This window comes from Rhincodon typus, chromosome 12 (genome assembly GCF_021869965.1).
Source record: "Rhincodon typus isolate 14 chromosome 12, sRhiTyp1.1, whole genome shotgun sequence".
NCBI classification, from domain to species: Eukaryota; Metazoa; Chordata; class Chondrichthyes; order Orectolobiformes; family Rhincodontidae; genus Rhincodon; species Rhincodon typus.
The window spans coordinates 36,236,566-36,256,642 of NC_063343.1; the positions used below are offsets into that span (position 1 = coordinate 36,236,566).

The following is a 20,077-nucleotide window of genomic DNA, read 5'->3' on the forward strand; positions in this document are numbered from 1 at the left end:
TTGCAGATGATACCAAGTTGGGTGGGAGGGTGAACTGTGATGAGGATGCAGAGATCCTTCAGCATGATTCTCGACAGGTTGGGTGAGTGAGCAAATCAATGACAGATGCAATATAATTTGGATAAATGTAAGGTAATGCACTTTGGAAGCAAAAACAAGGCAGCAGATTACTACCTGAATGGCTGTAAATTGGGAGAGGGGAGTGTGCAGCGATACCTGGGGTATCCTTGTGCACCAGTTGCAGAAGGTAAGCATGCAGGTGCAGCAGGTGGTAAAGAAGGCAAATGGTATGTTGGCCTTCATCGCGAGAGGTTTGGAGTACAGGAGCAGGGATGTGTTGTTGCAGTTATACAAGGCCTTGGTGAGACCACACCTAGAATATTGTGTGCAGTTTTGGTCTCCTTTTCTGAGGAAGGATGCTCTTCCTCTCGAGGGAGTGCAGCGAAGGTTTACCAGGCTTATCCCAGGGATTACAGATCTGATGTATAAGAGATTGACTAGGTTGGGATTGTTTTCGCTGGAGTTCAGACGAATGAGGGAAAATCTTACAGAGAATTATAAAATTCTAACAGGACTGGACAGGGTAGATGCAGGGAGGATGTTCCCGATAGTGGGTGTGTCCAGAACCAGGGGTCACAGTATGAGGATCCAGGGTAGATGACTTAGAACAGAGATGAGGAAACATTTCTTCACCCAAAGAGTGGTGAGCCTGTGGAATTCATTACCACAGGAAGTAATTGATGCCAAAACATTGAATGTATTCAAGAGGAGATGAGATATTTCACTTGGGGCAATTGGGATCACAGGTTATGGGGAGAAAGCAGGATTAAGCTCCTGAGTTGGACAATCAGCCATGATTGTGAAGAGTGGCAGAGTAGGCTCAAAGGGCCGAATGGCCTCCTCCTGCTCCTATCTTCTATGTTTCTATGTCTTTGAAATATGGCTGCATTCTTGCATTGTGTTTGTTATGTAAGCCACTGGCATGTGGATCAGGTGTGAGATTTAAGTAGTACACTGCAATACAATTTAAGATGACCAGCCCCTATCTGACTCGTAAGGCAGCAAGCTGAAGTTGCCAGGTACCGACTCTAATTACCATGTTACAAATCCTCGACATCTAGCTATTTGCTGCATTTGACAAGACAGGAAGCTAAATATTAATAAGGCGAGTTTGGCTTTTAACAAGGTGTTTAACAAGCAATAATTCCCTTAAACTGGCAACTCGCTATTGCCTAGCCACTTGGCAAAATCATAAAAGCTGGAGGGAGATGTTCCTGACATTAAGATAGCCACAAATGCCCCCAAAACCCCATGTTGCTCAGACCAGTATGTGATTCCACCCACTATGTGATTATGTATCAAAACACAAGCAATTTTTTTTATAATATCAATTCATGGGGCATCAGTGTTATCAATGGTTGCTTATCCCTAATAGCCTTTGAGAAGATGGTACTGAGCTACATTTTTTAAATATTTGTCTATTCCCTGTAGGTACTCTCGCATTGCTATGAGTTAGGATTTCCAAGCTTTTGTCCCAGTGGAGACGAACAAACATTGATGTGCTTCCAAGTTAGGATGATTTATGAATTGGAGGGAAACTTGCAAGTGGTGGTCTATTTGCCTGCTTCCCTTAATTCTGTCCAAATGATGGAGGGCGTGGATTTGCAAGGTGCTGGCAAAGAGGCTTTGCTGAACTTGTGCAGAGCATCTTGTCCATCTGTATTCAAACAATACATGAAATGTCACAAATTGTGGAATTGTTATACCTGAGAAGCACACACGCAGCCTCACTCATAATGATCATAGAAACATGAAGACAATGTCACATGTGGTTCCCAGGTCTGGACAAGTAGGAAAGGAAACTTTGCAGTCCTTTGTGGTTTGTTTTCAAATACAATAAAGGAGAAATTTGTTCATGCAGCTCTGTAGGGGCAGGCCTGCTTACCTCTCTTCAATGAACAAGGTTGCATGGGCTCAGCAGGTCATAGTCTGTGGTTGTCTGCCCCCAGGGAACAGATACAAGTCTGTGCAATTTACTTTTTTCCTAAAGATTCAGTGCAATATCTGCATTACTATCATATGCTTTCATTGCAGAAACTAAGCACTGACAATGACCCACACCTATCAGGTACAATTATTTATAGTTTCCAAAAACCAATGTTCTGAACTTGATGACTGCTCAAACCACTGGAATATACCGGAACAAAGTCTTTTGTTGTTAATGAAATTCCAGAAGCTGTCAAGAGTGATAATGAAATTCAACTAATGGTGTAGAATTACAACAATTCTCAGAATATCTTGGTTTTTAATCAGAGCAACACAATACTTCCTCCATTTTCTTCAAATACTACGGCAGACATTTTAAATATAAAGTGATATCCATCGAAAAATTAATCATATGAGCAGAAAAAAACTTGTTTCTAACCCCTTGTGCTCCACAAAAACAGAGTTGATGCATTCATGACAAATGTATTCAGACTGAAAATGAGGATCTAAGCAAAACAATATGACCTCATGCAGCAAACACAAGTAAGACAATGTGAGCCTATGCCTAAGAGCTAAAAGATTCCAGTTCTTTTCAGCCACGCAAGGATCCCAGCCTCCTCCACCCCTACTCAGCCAGCCAACTCAATGTGGGAGACAGCTGATTTCCTACCATTCCTGTATGAATCATCTGGCGGGTATCCACTTATACATAGATGACAAGTTGCAACTTAAGCCCAAACATCAGTCACTCCTCAGTCCATCCTGGTGTGCACGTGTGTGTGTGTGTGCGTGCACATCCATGGCAGGGTAAAAGGATGAGCATTGTTGGGAGTGAAGAGTTTGTGAATTGTAGGCATTCTTTCAGTCTTTTCCAATACAGTTCCTGGGTTTAATCACTGACCTCTGCATGAGATTTAAAGCAAGGCAATCCTGGCATAGATTTCCATGTTGAAGCCCTCATCTCCGATAGTAAGGTTGGTGTTGGAGGCATTAGTAGAGAGCTTATATCCTATGCATCAGAAGTTTAAACTTCCTGACTAAATATCATACATATGCCACAGGTCAGGATTTCCACATGGTCCTAAAGCACTGGAGCAGCAAACATCTCAAAATTCACTGCTGGTACGACTTCACTGCTGATGATCCAGTCAGAAAATTAATTTCAACAAACAGAAATTGCTGGAGAACGTCAGCAGGTCCAGCAGCATCTGTCAAGACAAAAACAGTTAATGTTTCAAAGGGTCTTCAGTTCTGAAGAAGAGTCATGGGACTCAAAACATTAACTCCGTTTTCTCTCCACAGATGCTGCTGGAACTGCTGAGTTTCTCCAATAACTCCTGGTTTTGTTTCAGTTCTTCAGCATCCACAGTTCTTTTCTTTATTTGAGCTCATTAACTTAGCTAGTTATCAACATAAATGTGGCAAAAGGGATCAGTGATAGAACAGACTATTTTAGCTCACTAATTTTAATATGAATCTTCAAGTCATCTTCAGAACTTTTTCGATAATGTTCGACATAAGGGATCTCATAAAGTGCATAGGATTGGGGGCAGTGTACTGAAATGGATCCAGAACTGATTGGTAGACAGAAAACAAAGTAGTACTAAATGGGTTATTTTCCAAAGTGGCAGTCAGTGACTAGTAAGGTCCCAGAGGGATCAGTTCTTAGACTCCTGCTATTCACAATATATATTAATGGTTTAGATGAGGGAACTATGAGATAACAAAGGTTTATCAGACAGATTGCTGAAATGGCAGAACTGATGCAAGAAGACTGACTGGATCCATTAGGATTATATTCACTGCAGTTTAGAAGTATTGTGGGGGACCATCTCATAGAAACCAATAAAGTCTTAATAAGACTAGACAGGGTCAAGCTGGAAGAATATTCCTGATGACTAGGCAGTCTAGAACCAGGGGTCAAAGTCTAAGAACATGGTGTAGGCCATTTATGACGTAGTTGAGGAGCGATTTTTTTTCACCGAGTGAGTGGTGAGCCTGTGGAATTCTCTGCCGAGAGAGTCAGACATATTTCTTAGGGCTGAAGGGATCAAATGATATGTGGGAAAAGCGGGAACACAATACTGAATTCAATGATCAGCCCTGATCATACTGAATGGCTATGCAGGCTCAAAGGGCTGAATGGCCTTCTCCTGCTCCTATTTGCTATGTTGCTTCCTTGAGTTTAGATGGCAGCAGAGCCTTGAACCTATGTTTTAATTGCCAAATTCTACTAAACCAGAAAACAAAAAGTCAGCAGTAACAATTAAACATTGTACATTTTACACTATTGCTAAAAGCTTAGTTAACTGCTTAAGTAGGTAGTCAATGTAGTGTGGAGCTGGAGGAACACAGCCTGTCAAGCAGCATCAGAGGAGCAGGAGAGTTGATGTTTCAGACCTAGACCATTCATCAGGACTCATGGTCTTCAGCAGTGTTCCTGCTGTGTTCCTCCAGCTCCACACTGTATTGACTCTGACTCCAGCATCTCCAGTTCTTGTTATATCCGAGATACTTAAGTCAGTAGTTAGAACAATCATTCACAACTGTTGTAAAGAACTATAATATGAGCAAAATTTTTACAGAGTAATTTTTTTATTCGTACTGTTCCTAAAATGTTCTTGTTTGACTATTTTCAGACAGACTTCACATTTTGAACTCCAAAAGACAACCACGATGAAGCAATATTGATGTTTGTCTGTTAAACTCATAAAGACCTACCAATCCATCAGATATGAAAACCAGTCACATAACTGTTTGCATTGGAATTGAATGACTTGGCTCCTTGCTCATAAACCTGACTCAGGCAAATGACTAATCCTGCAACACATTTAGCCTAATGGGCAAGAATAAAAAACTGCATATGCATCAAACTGGTTTTAACACCTTAATGCCATGGCAGAACGGAAAAAAAAACATGATACCATGCTGTAAATTCTTTCATCACATGAGAATATTTCTGCAAGGCCAATACTTGTTGTCCATCTCTAATTGCCTACTATTAGGAATGGAGTGCCAGGTTTTTGACTGAGCAATAATAATGGAACATCAATATGGTTCCACATCAAGATGGTATGCATCTTGGAGGAGAACTTGGAAGCAGGGATGTATTGTATGCCTGCTTTGCTTTTCTTTGCTTACCTTTTTGGTGGGAGAAAATTATGTATTTGGAAGTATCTATCAAAGTAGGCTCGAAGAGATTTTTCTTCAGTAAAATATAGCTCATTGAAAGTGAAAGTCATTGAGCACAGAAACAGACTCCCAAACTCATCCATGCTGAACAAGTTTCCCAAACTAAACTAGTCCCACTTGCCTGTGTTTGGCATGCATCCCTCTAAGCTTTTCTTATTCACGTACCTATCCAAAAGTCTTTTAAATGTTATAACTGTCCCTGCACTTACCACTTCCTACGGCAGTTCATTTCACATTGGAACCAGCCTGTGTGTGAAAAGATTGCCCCTCTGATCCCTTTTAAACCTTTCTCCTTTCACCTTAAAAATATGGCTCCTATTTCTGAACTCCCCAAGAGAAAAGACCTTTGCTATTCACCTTAGCTATGCTCCTCATGATTTTAACTCCTATAAAGACACCCCCACCACCAACCCCCACTCCTCACCCCTGCAAACCTCCTATGCTCCAGTGAAAAAAGTTCCAGCCTATCCAATCCAGCCTCTTCCTATAGCTCAAACCCTCCAATCCTGGCAACATCCTTGTAAATCTTTTCTGAACTCTCTCCAATTTAATAATATCCTTCCTGTAGTAGGGCAACCAGAATTGTGAATAGAACTCCAAAAGCAGCCTCACCAATATCCGAAACAATATCAACATGCTGTCCCAACTCCTATACTGAATGATCTGTGCAATGAAGGCCAGCGTGCTAAATGCCTTCTTAGCCACCCTGCCTACCTGTGGCAATTTTCCAAGTATTATCTACCTGAACTCCTAGGTCTCTATTTGAAAACAATACACAGGGCCCTACCATTAACTGTATAAGTTCTCCCCTTGTTCATTTTACCAAAATGAACTATCTCGCATTTATCCAAATTAAACTCCATCTACCATTCCTCAGACCATTGGTCCAATTGATCAAGTTCCCTTTGTAATCTTAGATAACCTCCTTCACTGTTGACTGTGCCACCAATTTTGGTGTCATCCGCAAACTTACTAACCATGTCCCCTAAATTCTCATCTAAATCATTTATAAAAATGACAAACAACTATAAACCCAGCACTAATCCCTGCGGAACACTGCTAGTCACAGATCTCCAGTCCGAGAAACAACCTTCCACCAACTCCCTCTGTCTCCTACCATCAAGTCAATTTTGTATCCAATTGGCAAGCTCTCCCTGAATCCCATGTAATCCAACTTTATTAATTCATCTACCATGCAGAACCTTGTCAGAGGCTGTACTAAGGAACATATAGACAACATCTACGACTCTGCCCTCAATCTTTTTGGTTATGTCCTAAAAAAAACACAATCCAGTTTGTGAGACACAATTTCCCATGCACAAAGCTATGCTGACTATTCTTAATCAGTCCTTGTCTCTCCAAATGCATGTAAATCCTATCTATCTCTCAGAATCCCATCCAACAACCTACCCACATTAATGTCAGACTCTACAGTCTATAGTTCCCAGACGTTTCCTTACAGCCTTTCTTAAATAAAGGCACAGTGTTAGCCACCCCACAGCTCTCCAGCACCTCATTCAGGTTGTAGATGATACAAATATCTCTGCTAGGGGCCCTGCAATTTCTTCTCTAATGTCTTAAATTGTCCTGAGGTATACTTAATCAGGTCCCAGAGATTTATCCACCTTTATGTATTTTAAGACTTCCAGCATCTCCTCTCCGTTATGTGGACTGTTTTCAAGACATCAATATTGATTTCCCTGAGATCCCTGGACTCGATTTCTTATTCCACAGTAAAAACTGATGCAAAATATTCATTTAGTATGATTTTATAACAAATCTTCAAACAATTTTTTGAAAAATATCATCTTTATTGTAGCAAATTAAATTTAATGTCAGGCTACTTGAGCAAGTTTTGGTCAGGTAGCCAAAAACGTAGGCAGGGAATTAGATTTAAGGATCATCTGAAAGGTGAATAGAGATAGGGACAGAATTTTCTATCTTCAGGAGCTGAGGGTCTGAAAATATGGTCACCAACAATGAAGTGATTAAAATCAGGGATGCTTAAAAGATCAGAATTGGATTAGCATAGATATCTGAAAGGGTTGTGAAGATGGAGAAGGTTACAGAGTGTAAAGGAACAAAGCCTTTAAGTGAAAATAAGGATTAGCATTTTAAAAATGACACATTGCTAACCTACTTTAGCTCTTGGTTAAGCAAGCCTGGGAGTAATAGATGAATGGGTCTTAGTCAGTGCTAGGACACTGGCACAATGACCTCAAGTTGTGGATCATCAAAACTAGAGGTAACAAACATGAAGGAAGGTTCAGCAGCTGATGAGCTGAGGCAGGAATGATGGAGCCAGCTGATATGATAAGGGTGAAACAGTGTAGTCTTGCTGATCTCGTGAATGTTTTCAGAAACATAACGTTGTATTTGATTTCAAGGTTGCAAACAGGTTGGTTTAGCTCAGTTGCCAGGGAAAAGGATAGAGTACAAAAACAGAAATTTCTGGAAAAGTACAGCAGGTCTGGCAGCATCCATGGAGAGAAATCAGAGATAATGTTTTAGGTTGAGTCATCCTTCCTTAGAACTCAAGGATACAGTCGACTGACCCTTCCTCAGAACTTAAGGATAGAACTAAAGGATAGAGTAGCTGTCTAGTGAATGGAGTTTTTAGGAGAGACTGAAAGACTATGGCATTCCCAATATTTAATTGGAGGAAACTTCTGCTCATTCAGCACTGGCTGTGGATAAGTCTAATAATTTAGGAGGCAATCAAGAGATAAGAGAGGTGGTGGTGGTGATGTGGAGCTGAGTGCTGTCAGCATGTATCTGTAAGAAGAGATGGAGTTGTCAGGGGGCAATATGTTGACGAGGAACAGGTTAGGTCAAGGATAGTGACAAGTAACAAGTTTAGTGATGATTGGGTCAAGTGAGCAAGTACTGGTTTTCCTGGGCAAGTTGAACTTGGAGAGGGCATATAGGAGATGGCAGAGAAATTTGAGAAAGCCTGGGACAAACCAGGAATCTTTCAGGAAGTGTGATTTGATGATCTGGGGGCGGGGAGGGCGAGAAGTGACTAAGACAACTGTTTGAATGGAAATTTAGCGACTTATTCTCAACCTCACTGTTATAGATGTATCCATCCATGGTTGTTCTGGTACAAATAGCTGTCAAATAGTCCTTATGGAAACAAAATCCCACCTTCATGCTGTAAATACCCTTCAGTTCAATGTGCAGGTACCATTGTTTTAAATGTGGTAGACTCAGTACAGATCTAGCAACTCAAAACTCTGGATGCATCAGCAGCAGCAAAATTGTATTCCACTTCAATCTGTAATCTCATGAACCAACACATCCCTCACACTACAATTTCCATCAAATGACGGAATTAATTATTTGAGGAGTTTGAGAAAGCAAACCAGAAATAGCACCAGACATAATTCAAAATGGGGCATTATGCTGGTGACGTGACAACACAGGGCTACATGCACGCTAAACAACACAAGCAACATGCAGTAAACAGACCAAGATGTCTGACAACTGAAGGATCAGATCAAAACTCTGTGAGACACCTAGACATGAATGTTAACTAACTAGAGGAGGAGCTTCCACAAATACCTCTATCCTTAATAACTGAAGCACATGAATGCAAAACACAAGGCTGAAGCATTGCAGTGTGGATGACCTATCTCACCTTCCTTCAGAGGTTCCCTCCATGTCTTACATACCGGTCTTCAGCCAATTTGATGAATTACCCTGATATCAAAAGAAAGATCAAAGGCACGAGATACTGCCAAGGCCACAGGTTCTGACCACACATTTTCTATAGTACTGAAGAGTTGTGCTCCACTATTCGTGTCCCTAATCAAGCTGTTCCAATACAGCTACAACACTGGCATGGGCTTCTCTTCAGGTAACCTGTGTGTACCTCAAAGGCCCTTCAGGATGGTTAAAGTAACATTCAAATCTCAATATCAAACAACAGCTGGCTAGTTCCCTGCTGATAGATGGAATTTTTGGTGAGGAGGTGCTTACAGTCTCATTTAAGTTTGGTTCTATCAAGCTTGATTATTCAAGTTAAAGACACCACCATTTCAGCCAAAAATGCCAGCATTATATTATACAAACAAGAACACAGTTCTCAGAAAAAAAAATGAACATGTTTATGTTCTGAGCCACCCCTCTTCCCTCCCGACCTCCAGTCAACTCTACAAATATATGGGAAATCTGCTGGAAGTGTATTGAAAGATAAGGTACTTGGTTCAAAATAATAGGAAGATGAGCGTTTTGATCACTGGATGCCAGGAAGGAATGAATCAAAACATGAACACCATCTATCCAAATAGTCACAAGCTCCAACTAGAGTTTGAATCAATTCTGACTTCAATGTCTGAAATAAAACAGGATCTTCATTGGATACTGAACCAAAACCAAACAATTTGCCAAGTAAGTTCACGCTGTGGGTGTGCTGTCATCTTAGCCCAGTGCCAGACAGCGAAATATCTACCCCCTGAACTGTTCAGTGTTCCACACTGACAAGCTGCCTGCTTTTCCATCTGCATTAAAAATAATGCAAGCCACAGAGGTTGGCAGCCTCCATACAAACACAAAATGAATGAGCGCTAAAAAAGCAAATTAACAGTCATGAGATGCTCAAGATGCATACGTGTGTGCTTTTGCATGCAAAGCAACCTGACAGGAGCACACAAATCATAGGTGGTGTACAAATAAGGCATGTTGGGCTAAAAATGAGATAAAATGCATGAAATAAGGTAGTCACTACTCACCAGCAAGATTCTGAACTTACCATTTAAAGCTCAAGAAGAAAAACAAGGTTGATTTTATTTCCTTCTTGCTATACTTTCCCAACTTTCTCATCATTTTCCACACTATTCCAGGGGGGTAAAATTCTTGGCACAGTCTCAGGGATATTCCTGGATGAAGCTAAAACCATAATCAACCCAGATGAACTAAAGTTCCTCTTACCCTGACTTAACTTCTATAACAAAGTACACTTACATTCCACCAGTCAGTTTTGATGTCTGGATACTCATGCTGTATATCAATGTTTAATTATGTGCCTAGAATTTCTCCAGCTCTATTTAATGCAATGGGCACATCCGTCCCATGGTTCAGCTTTTTCTACTCACAAATGCAGACTCGGTTGCTTCATAAGCATGTCTGAAAAGGGAAATGCTTTTGTGGATTTCTTGATATACTGAGTCAGGAGGTTGCCATTGACAAATTCACAAGCTTTTTTTTAATTTCACGTATTTGTTTATTCAATAATTACTATAATGTATCATTCACCTCCCCTCAAAAGTCACAGAGTAAAATCCATGCATACAATGATCTATAGGAAGAGCAGAAAGGAATTCTCACAAAGCTGATACAATGATACACTGTGTCTCTGCCTCCTAGTCTCCAAGGAATGAGCAACATCTCTGGTCTGTTAAAAGCAATTAAATGTATTGGTTGGATAAATATTTATTATGCAACAACAAAAAAAACCACAACATGGGATGATTTGGCAGCTTTTACGATTAATTCTTCAAAGTAGTACTGTAAACCTCTCACAGGCTTCAAGTGAAAGGCAGAGAGGTTGAGTTCTTCAGTAAAATGAGCCCACTGATCAAGGAGGTCCATGTCAACTAAATGCATCAAGAGGCCAGGGTCTGAATGTGCCAAAGGTTGATGCCCCAGCAAAGTGGAGACTTCATGCTCAAGGTTCAGGATTGGAACAACAATTCCTATTCAGTAAGGTCACAATCTTGAGCATTGCAAATTCTTGCCTTTTTTTCTGGGCTCTATGACAATCCCATTGGTTGAGTTATTTAGCTCCCTGGAGACTACGTAAAGGAATTTGGCCTGATCTTTATTGCCATAGTTATAGGAGGATCCAATGCTAATGAGCTGCTCAAACATCTGACCATCTGACATTGTAGAAACCACCTGGGTGAATTTCTCCTCCTGATTCTGCAGGATAAGATAAACATGTTTAACTGCCCTGGTGACAACCTATTCTCCAGGTCCCTAATGCGTTCTTTAACCAACAGAACAAGTAACATAATGTTATAAAACTCTACATCCTGCAGCATCCCCGCCTCTGCCAAGTCCTTGTTAATGATCACTTTGCCAGTTGCAGGTAGTTGATGATTGAACTAAAGTAACTTGGGTCTCTGTCTATTAGATAGGCATTAATTTCAACCTTGTCCAAGTCCAGGTCCAGAACTCCTGATGCAGGCAGCACAGGAAATACTTGGGATCACTGCACAGATTTGCTTGGCCACAGTCTTTTTAACTTATGTTTCTAATTAATGTTGGCTGCTTGGAATACACTCTACAACCCAGGATAGTTTGCTTACTTGCCATTCTGTTTGTGTTATAAGCTGACAAACAATTCCTATTTTGGTCGTGTGTTATTATCGCACACTAAATATCATCTTGCCCTGTTCATATTAGGCGCATCTAATGCAGAATTTCATACTGTAAACATAAGATCATAAGAAATTATGAGAGAAGTAGGCCATATGGCCACTTGAACCTACTCTACTATTCAACAGGACCACTGTTGATGTGATTGAAATCTTAACTCCTGTCTGGCCCCATAATCCTTCAGTCTCTTATGGCTAAAATAAATCTGTCTCACTCAACCTTGAATTTACTCAGTGACCCAGCCTCCAGTGGTCTCTGGGCAAAACAAAAGACAATAAAGCTGATTACTCCTAGAACTCCAAAAAGGTTAACTGTTTTTTCCTGACAGGATTACTGTAGGTTTCTTCCCTTTAGACCTAAATAAATCTTCCAGTCATTTTTCTTCTTCACAACATTGCTTTATATTGAATCCCACTTCCTATTTACAGGCTGCATCAGAGAGTGATAGTTCTAGCATTTCCTCCATTTCAGGTGTAGATCTGTTTTTACCTCTTCACTTCCAATGAGCTACAAGATAACACAAGTCCCAAAGCTGACACAGTCGCTTAGTTGCTGTTCCAAACATTAACCACACTTGCCTGCTGGCTACCCTCTCATTGAATTTACAGAGATAAACTCCAAGCAAAGAATTTCACTAAGCTACATGGCTATGTGTCACATAAAGCCTGTTTTCAGGTCAAAACATAAATTAACTAACTTTCAATTCCAAAGCTTTTCCTTAATTCTGGGAATCAATGTGGATAACATACATTTTTCACTGGAATAACATCTGCAGTTCCTTATATTAAGCAAGAGCATCTTGCCATTTTATGACTCTCAACCTTTCACTCTGAAATTACCCAGTGAACAAGCTACTTTTTGAATTGTAATTATCTTAAGCCTGTGAGGTTTGCCAGTCTCTGGATGTGTATCAATGGCTTTCTCCCCTTCTCTGAACTGACATTTAACATGTATGTTGAAACGTAATTTTCTGTAAGTTGAAAACATATGAACTATAACATTAGCATATGTAACATGGTGAGCCAAATAATTGTGGGATCAATTCCCACTCAAAATTATTGAGCGAAAAATTTCAACTGAGTCTACAGTGTAGCCCTGCAGGAGTCACTCACATGAGAATTTAAAGCAAGTTTCATTCTGCCCTCTTGGGTATACGTAAAAGATGCAATGGCACTATTTTCAAAGAAGACCAAGAGTTTTTTTTTCCCCCGGGCTAATTACTTCTCAACCAAGATCATTTATAAACAAGGTCATTGTCACTTTGCTGTTTGTGAAACATTGCTGTGTGTAAATTAGCTGTTGTGTTGCCTACATTACAACAGTGACTACTCTCCAAAAGTATTTCATTAGGTGGCAAACCACTTTGGGACAATTCAAGGTTGCAGAAGGCACTATATAAATACAAAGTATTTACTTTCATTCCATGTACATGCAGCCTAAATCTTTGCACCACGATATTTATTGATTTTTTTTACATTCATAATTGTGACAATGTTTAAACTTGGTTGAATAATATATAATTGCAACTAATAATAATACTAGACAAGTCAGATCACATAGTGAAACCTGGCTTGATAAACAATAACAACAACACTTATGGTCTACTGTGGAGGTCAGTCTCTGAATATATGCAGATCATCTGCCAACTTAATTTGATCAAAAAGACTTTAAAAAGTTTATCACACAAAAGTAAATAAAATAAAAACTACATTGCACTATAACAAAAGGTGAAAAATTGTGTTACAAGCATCAGAAAGATTCTTCTCTTTTATCCCAGCAAAGCCCTCATAGACACTCAAACCCAAGCAAAGAGTTGCTTCTATCTCCACATTAAAATATCTTGCTCAGCTGGCTTGCCTTTCAGCAAATTGCTGCACATTCACTAGGTACTATTTTCCTCAGTTAATGTCTCTCAAAAAGACCCTGAAAACAAACTGGTAGCTCAGCTCACTATTACTTAACTAATAGGGCCTTCCATGGGTTGCCACCTTGCCTACAGTGGAGAGGCTGGAGTATTTCTCAGGTCCTGAGAGCGATGTCATCAAAAGTCCTCAACTCCTGGCAGTGCCACCCATGATGGTAAGGTCAGAGGGGAAGAACCAGACGAAACACAATCCAAAAGAAGTCCTCAACAGCAATGCAGGTGGAAGATGTTTGTGTGATATCAATGACTGTGACAGTGAATGAGGGTTGCAGCAGTAGGGAGATTCCCAATCATTGAGGTTTCCTTGCCTCTGGAACTAGATAACCTGCTGTCAGCACGGTGTGCCTGTTGATCTGCAACAGACAAGTTGAAAAGATATCCCACACAAGGCAACTATCTAGAGGAATGCAACTCCACCACCCCCCAACCCCACAACAATTGTGAGATCTGAAAGTTCCCAGCCTCAGGCCAGCACAAAGGCAGTGGAGTTTGACTCAGTCATTTTGCTCTTGCAATAGTAACAGGGTGGTGTTTTGGCAATCTCTTCATGACTGAGCAGACATTCTGCTCACACCGCACATGGAAGGGCCTAGAAAAGGTGCCCCAAAAATAGTCTTTTCTGTCACCAACTCGTACAATTATAAATACAAAAAAATTGTCTGAAATCAGGGAGCAAAGATTTAATCTGAATATACATGGAAAGAAAATAAATCAGCGGATCCACTGACTTACAGTCTGAAAACTACAGGCAAACTCAATCCTAGAACCTGGAATCCACAAACCCTCATGGATAATGAGCAAAACAATCATCTGGAGCAAAGAACTGCCCTTATTGTCCATGAATTCAGGCAAATTAACACTGATGTCGCTCCCTGAAGGAAACTTGAAGAGCAGGCAAAGGACAATTGGAGGGATTAAGTGGGACAGTGGAAACTACTGAGGAATTACCCCACACACCATCACTGGGAAGATCATTGCCCAAATCCTCACTAGGCACCTTCTTCTGGTCTCAGAAGAAATCGTTCCTGAAAAGCCAGTTTGATTTCTGAGGACCCACGGACGTGATTTTTACTGTCACTCTTCATGGCCTTCATTGATTTGACCAAGGCTTTTAACTCAGTCAGTTGGAGGTGCGATGGAAGGCCATGTCAAAGGCTGGCTGTCCAATGAAATTCATCAACATCCTCTATCTCCTCCATGACAAGATGTCGCGATGGTTCTCACTGATGGTAATATGGAATCCTTTAAGGGTCAAGATGGGAGTCAAGCAGAGATGTGTCATCACACCCACCCTTTTCTTCATCTTCATCTTGACATGTACAAGCTTCCCAGTGATGTGGACATTGTCTACAGGATGGAGGGAAATCTTTTCAACCTCAACTGCTTGAAATCCAAGAATACAATGACACCCACCTTTTCTGTGGAACTTTCAGTATGCTGACAACAATGTTACCTCTGCTTCAGAAATGGCCATTTCTGAAGAAGAATCCCAACCCGAAACATTAACTTTCCTACTCTTCTGATGCTGCCTGGCCTGCTGTGTTCTTTCAGCTTCACGTTGTGTTCTCTGACTCCAGCATCTGCAGTTTTTGCTATCTCTCAACGTTACCTCTGCTGTCGTGGAAGAGAATCTTCAGGCCTCACTTAATGCCTTCAAGGAAGCAGACTGAAGAATTAGGGGTCTCAGCCTCAACCTCAAGACAACTCAAATTCTTCACTAACCCCCATTCCAGGTCAAGTTACGGACCATCCCTCCAATAAGCCCAATGGAGAAATCCTCCCAAAAGTGGAACCTTACCTGGGAAGCTACCTCTCATCTGAGGCGGACATTGATACAAAGATTCAACATAGCATCCAATCTGCAAGAACCACCTTCGGATGCCTAATGATGAGAGCCTTTGGCAACCATGACGTAGGTGCTGATACCAAGACCCTTGTGAATAAGACAGTCATCCATCCACCTCTTCTAGATGGCTCCGAAACATGGACTACGTATAGACACCACCTCAAGACCTTTGAGAATTACCATCAATGCCGTTTGAGATGGATTCCCTGTATCAGTGTGGAGGACAGGCGTACTAACATCGCTGTCTTTGAAGCATCCAATAGCACCTGCATCAAGGTCATAATCATCTGAAACCAACTCCACTTGGCTGGCCTAGTGCTTAGGAGCCGAGTTCCGACTGTCAAACCAATTCTTCACCCAGCTCAAGGAAGGCATTCAAATGAGAGGAGGACAAAGGAAGATTTCCAAAAAGCCTCCCTGAAGGATTCCATTAAGAATTGTAACATAAATGCCAACACACAGGAGTTTCTCAATCAGAAGAAACTGGCTTGGGGGAAACTCTTGTATGAAGGGACACAATTCTTTGAGAATATCCATCAGCAATAAGAATTATGGAAAAGGGACCAGAGAAAGGAATATCAGCAATCACAAGGCAAAGGATCACTTCCACTTCCTAGAAGCAGCTGCCAAATATGTGCTTAGACATGTGGCTCCAGGATCAAGTTCATCAGCCACACAAGAACCCAAAAGGAACTCATGACCAGCGACATGGAATTTCTAGGCAGAGGGATCTTATGCTACGTCTCACATTGCTCTACAAGATGAAAAGGGCTAATATTGCTTAGCAGGTATATTAACTAAGCTTCAAAACTGAACATTGTTGATCTATACATTAAATTGAGTAACTAGACTATGATACTGCATTTCCTAAATGAACATACTATACTAAATTTCACTGTAATTGTTCTATTATGGTAATTAGTCATAGAGTCATACAGCACGGAAACAGAGCCTTCGGTCCAAATCATCCAGGCCGACCAGACATCCCAATCTCACCTCGTCCCATTTGCCAGCATTTGGCCCATGTCCCTCTAAACCCTTCCTATTCATATACCCATCCAGACACCTTTTAAATGTTGTAATTGTACCTGCTTCCGCCACCACCACTGGGAGCTTGATCCATACACGCTCCTCAGTTACCCCTCAGGTCCTTTTTAAACCTTTCCTCTCTCACCTTAAACCTATGCCCTCCAGTTTTGAACTCCCCCACCCATGAAAAAGACCTTGGCTAGTCATCCTATCCATGACCTCATGATTTTATGAACCTCTATAAGCTCAGCCATTAGCCTCTGACACTCCAATGAAAAAAGCCCCAGCCTATTCAGCCTCTCTCTACAGCTCAAACCCTCTAACCCTTGCAACACCCTTGTAAATCTTTTCTGCACCCTCTCAAGTTTAACAATATCCTTCCTACAGTGTCTCCCAATCAACTTCTGGAAGTTCCTGTCTAATACCATCAAAGCTTGCCTTACTCCAATTCGGAACTTGAACTTTTTGAATTCCTGGATCAAACTATTTATACATCATCACTCACTTATCAATTGTTATTTCCTTGAACACTTAAAATCTTGATTATACATCAAACTCTATTATATTAACATATCTTTCTGAAAGCTATGACTTGGAAGTTCTTATAATTTATTAGGTTATGTAGAAAGACTCAAGAGCCAAGCCAAATTTCGTGTTGCAATAAATCTTGGACACAAATGTAAATCTTAATCCATTATTCCCTTTATGGCTATGATCCAATCCAGATTCTCAGGACACTAATCTTGTCTGAAAGGTGTCCTGAATAAAATGAGTTTGGCCAAGTCAGTTCCTAATGTATGCAAAGCCCTTGTCAGCAATGTGCATAGAAACCTGGTGTACAATATTTGTCTAATCCATCACATAGGAGAAAAAGAAAACTTGTGAATTATTGGTATCTATATCACATTAGATAGTGCAAAGGACTCAACTGATAACCTAAGTGCTGCAGGGATTTAATAAAATGTCAGCTGATGCATGTTGCTATTGAATATGAATTAGTTTATAATTGGAACTTTTAGAAAACTAAATAATTAGATGTTCAGCAGGCCTGAGTGCTATGTTGGACTTGGTTTAGTGTTCACTCTGTTTCAAACCTCAAATGCTTCATCAGTATCCGAGTAATTTTCTTTCTTCAGAACGTTTGCTGATTTTGGAGATATAGATCGTGTGTCTAAAACATTTTTTTCTTGTTTTGAACAGAGAGATCTATGTTGAGGATTACTCAGTGTAGTAATGGGTTGTTTCTGCTGGTGCTGAAGTACTACTGTTTGCTGGGGAAAAGCTGTTTTTCACCATGACTCATAATCTAAGCACTGAAAAAAAAACAGTTGATTCGTGAATAATTTTACGATTAATTTTCAAACAGATTTTTTTAAAATACAATTGATTTACTTTATTCTCTTTTAAGACTGTCATATATTGGATGCTTGATGTGTACTGACACTTTGTGAAGCCACTCAAAATGAATGACAAAATCATATTCAAACATTTTATTTATTATAAAAAGGCATAATAAGTTTAGCCGGCTAGTGATACCTTTGACATGAATGCATGTCCTATCCTAAACTGTATGAGGAATAAAGGGAGATGTAGTGATTAGAACCAGGTGGACCTTATTGACTGCGGGGCCCTTGATTCGGGTTGTTAACTCAGACCAATCAGGAAAGACCTGGCCAACCAATATAAACACGGGATTTCTCTTCACTTCAGGGGACTGACTCCGAGCTGCTGGGCACAGCCAGTGCACTGTGAGCAAAGAAGTAAAGGGTGACTTAGTGACAGGATACCACCCTCTGTGCAGTTATTTCAGGAAGCTTTCAGTAGCCACTCTTGCATCGACATGCCCTAGAATTAAGAAAGCATCTAATTTTCATAAATCAAAATCCAAACATAGAATGTGATGACAAAGGACGATTTTTTTCTTTAGCCAGGTGTCAAGTTTAGTTGCAATGTAAAAACTAGAGGGCAGGATTCCTTACCATTGAATATTGTTCCTGGAAAGATTCACCTAATGAAGATGGAGCACATACATTATTTTTGATTAGATTTTTTGACGACAATTTTTGGTTTTCTGGTATGATGTTTAGAGTTCTAAATATAAAAGAATCCATTAGTAAATTGATTGTTTTTCATTAAAAGTACAAAACTCCACAAAGGATTAATGAAAATGATTAGCTAGTTAAACAAGGAAACAGCGATATCCATTGTGACCTCAAAGGTTAATGGTAATACAAAATAGATTTGTGAATATTTCACAATTGAGGTTATGCGGATGCATTCACAGATGTCATGCAATGCAGTTTCCAATGTAATGTGAAGATTAAGAATTTAAAACTGAATGATCTAGCATGGTGTGAGGTATGTGCCTGATGCTTTTGTATAAGTGATGTGTCTGTATGTGCCTGATGCGTGCATAAGCCACGCATCATATCAGTTCGAACATATACTTGTCACTCAGTGTGCCCTTCTGAAAGTAGCATTAGGGTTATTATGCATGCTAATTAAGACTCGAGATCTCTTCTTCAAATTGTTTTCCCACTGGCCACAGTCAATCCAGTAGTTTTTGTAAAGAAACTACAGGAGACTACCAGCGAGATAATAAGAAAAGAATAAATCCTCCTGCTTCAAAATTAAAACCGGAGGCCACAGCTCTGTTCCTTCACAGCCTCAGAACTACTATGAGTCCAGTATCGCATCTCCATCAATCAGGTTCCATTAACTTCAAGACTGGTGTACTGATTCTTATGCAATTTACATTGATTTCAGCATTGCAGTTCGTAGCCAGAATTGGCTTCAGGTTTGAACTAATTTCCAGGCACTCCCCCACATCCACTTTCAAATTTTGATTCTCTCAAATTATTACATATTCAAAATAGGGCAAAACTGTCCAGAGTCAATTCTCAAACCCTAACCTTGATTTTAAATAATAATTGAGTTAGGGAAACTGAGTATGCTAAAATAAATTTCTACTGATCCTCTGCTTTGTCGCAATTACCAGCAAATTAATCACACTGGATATCAATCCGAATATGATGAACCAGTGCATATGAAAAGTACTCGATGAACAATTATGCATATACAATGACAAAGTATTTCTGATATAGGTATCATAGCTTGCATTATGTAGACTCTAAAAGACCACGATCTCACAAGAGTGGGCTACCTTATACTAAATATACTGTAAGCAAAGTGTCTGAAGAATTCTGTACCTTTGTTTGTTTTTAATTTACTACCAAAATCATTTTCAACAATGACAGCATTTTTGCTTTAGAAGGTAGATGTATTAGTTTAACTTTCACAACACGCCAATTATCCCCTGTTTCTATGGCAGAAAACCTGAACCTACAAATCTCTTTGGGAAATATACAACTACAACTCCACACTGTAACATTGTTGTAATGCAGGTCAGTCCTGAGGGGAAGCAAAGTGGAACAGAGTGAATCAGCACTGATAGCAGCCTGGAACAAAAATATAACTTTGAAAAAATTCAGAGACTTTATGTGGAGCCGACAGCAACCATTGGCCTCTCTTTCCCTTGTAATTTGCAACTGAGGTCATACCTATGTAAAACAAGCTTGAATATGCATAATTTAGAAATCTACCTACCGCAAGAAGCAGACAAGAACTCCAGGACAACAAGGTGCAGAGCTGGATGAACACAGCAGGCCAAGCAGCATCATAGGAGCAGAAAGGCTGACGTTTCGGGCCTAGACTTCATC

The 20,077-nt window shown here is 40.2% G+C and overlaps 1 protein-coding gene and 1 pseudogene across 1 annotated transcript in view; both read right to left on the reverse strand.

Moving 5' to 3' along the window:
- LOC109912652 (pro-neuregulin-2, membrane-bound isoform-like) overlaps positions 1-20,077 on the reverse strand; it is a 663,648-nt gene that overhangs the window by 624,847 nt on the left and 18,724 nt on the right. The gene's annotated exons all lie outside the window — the stretch shown is intronic.
- LOC109920908 lies at positions 10,888-11,496 on the reverse strand (annotated as a pseudogene).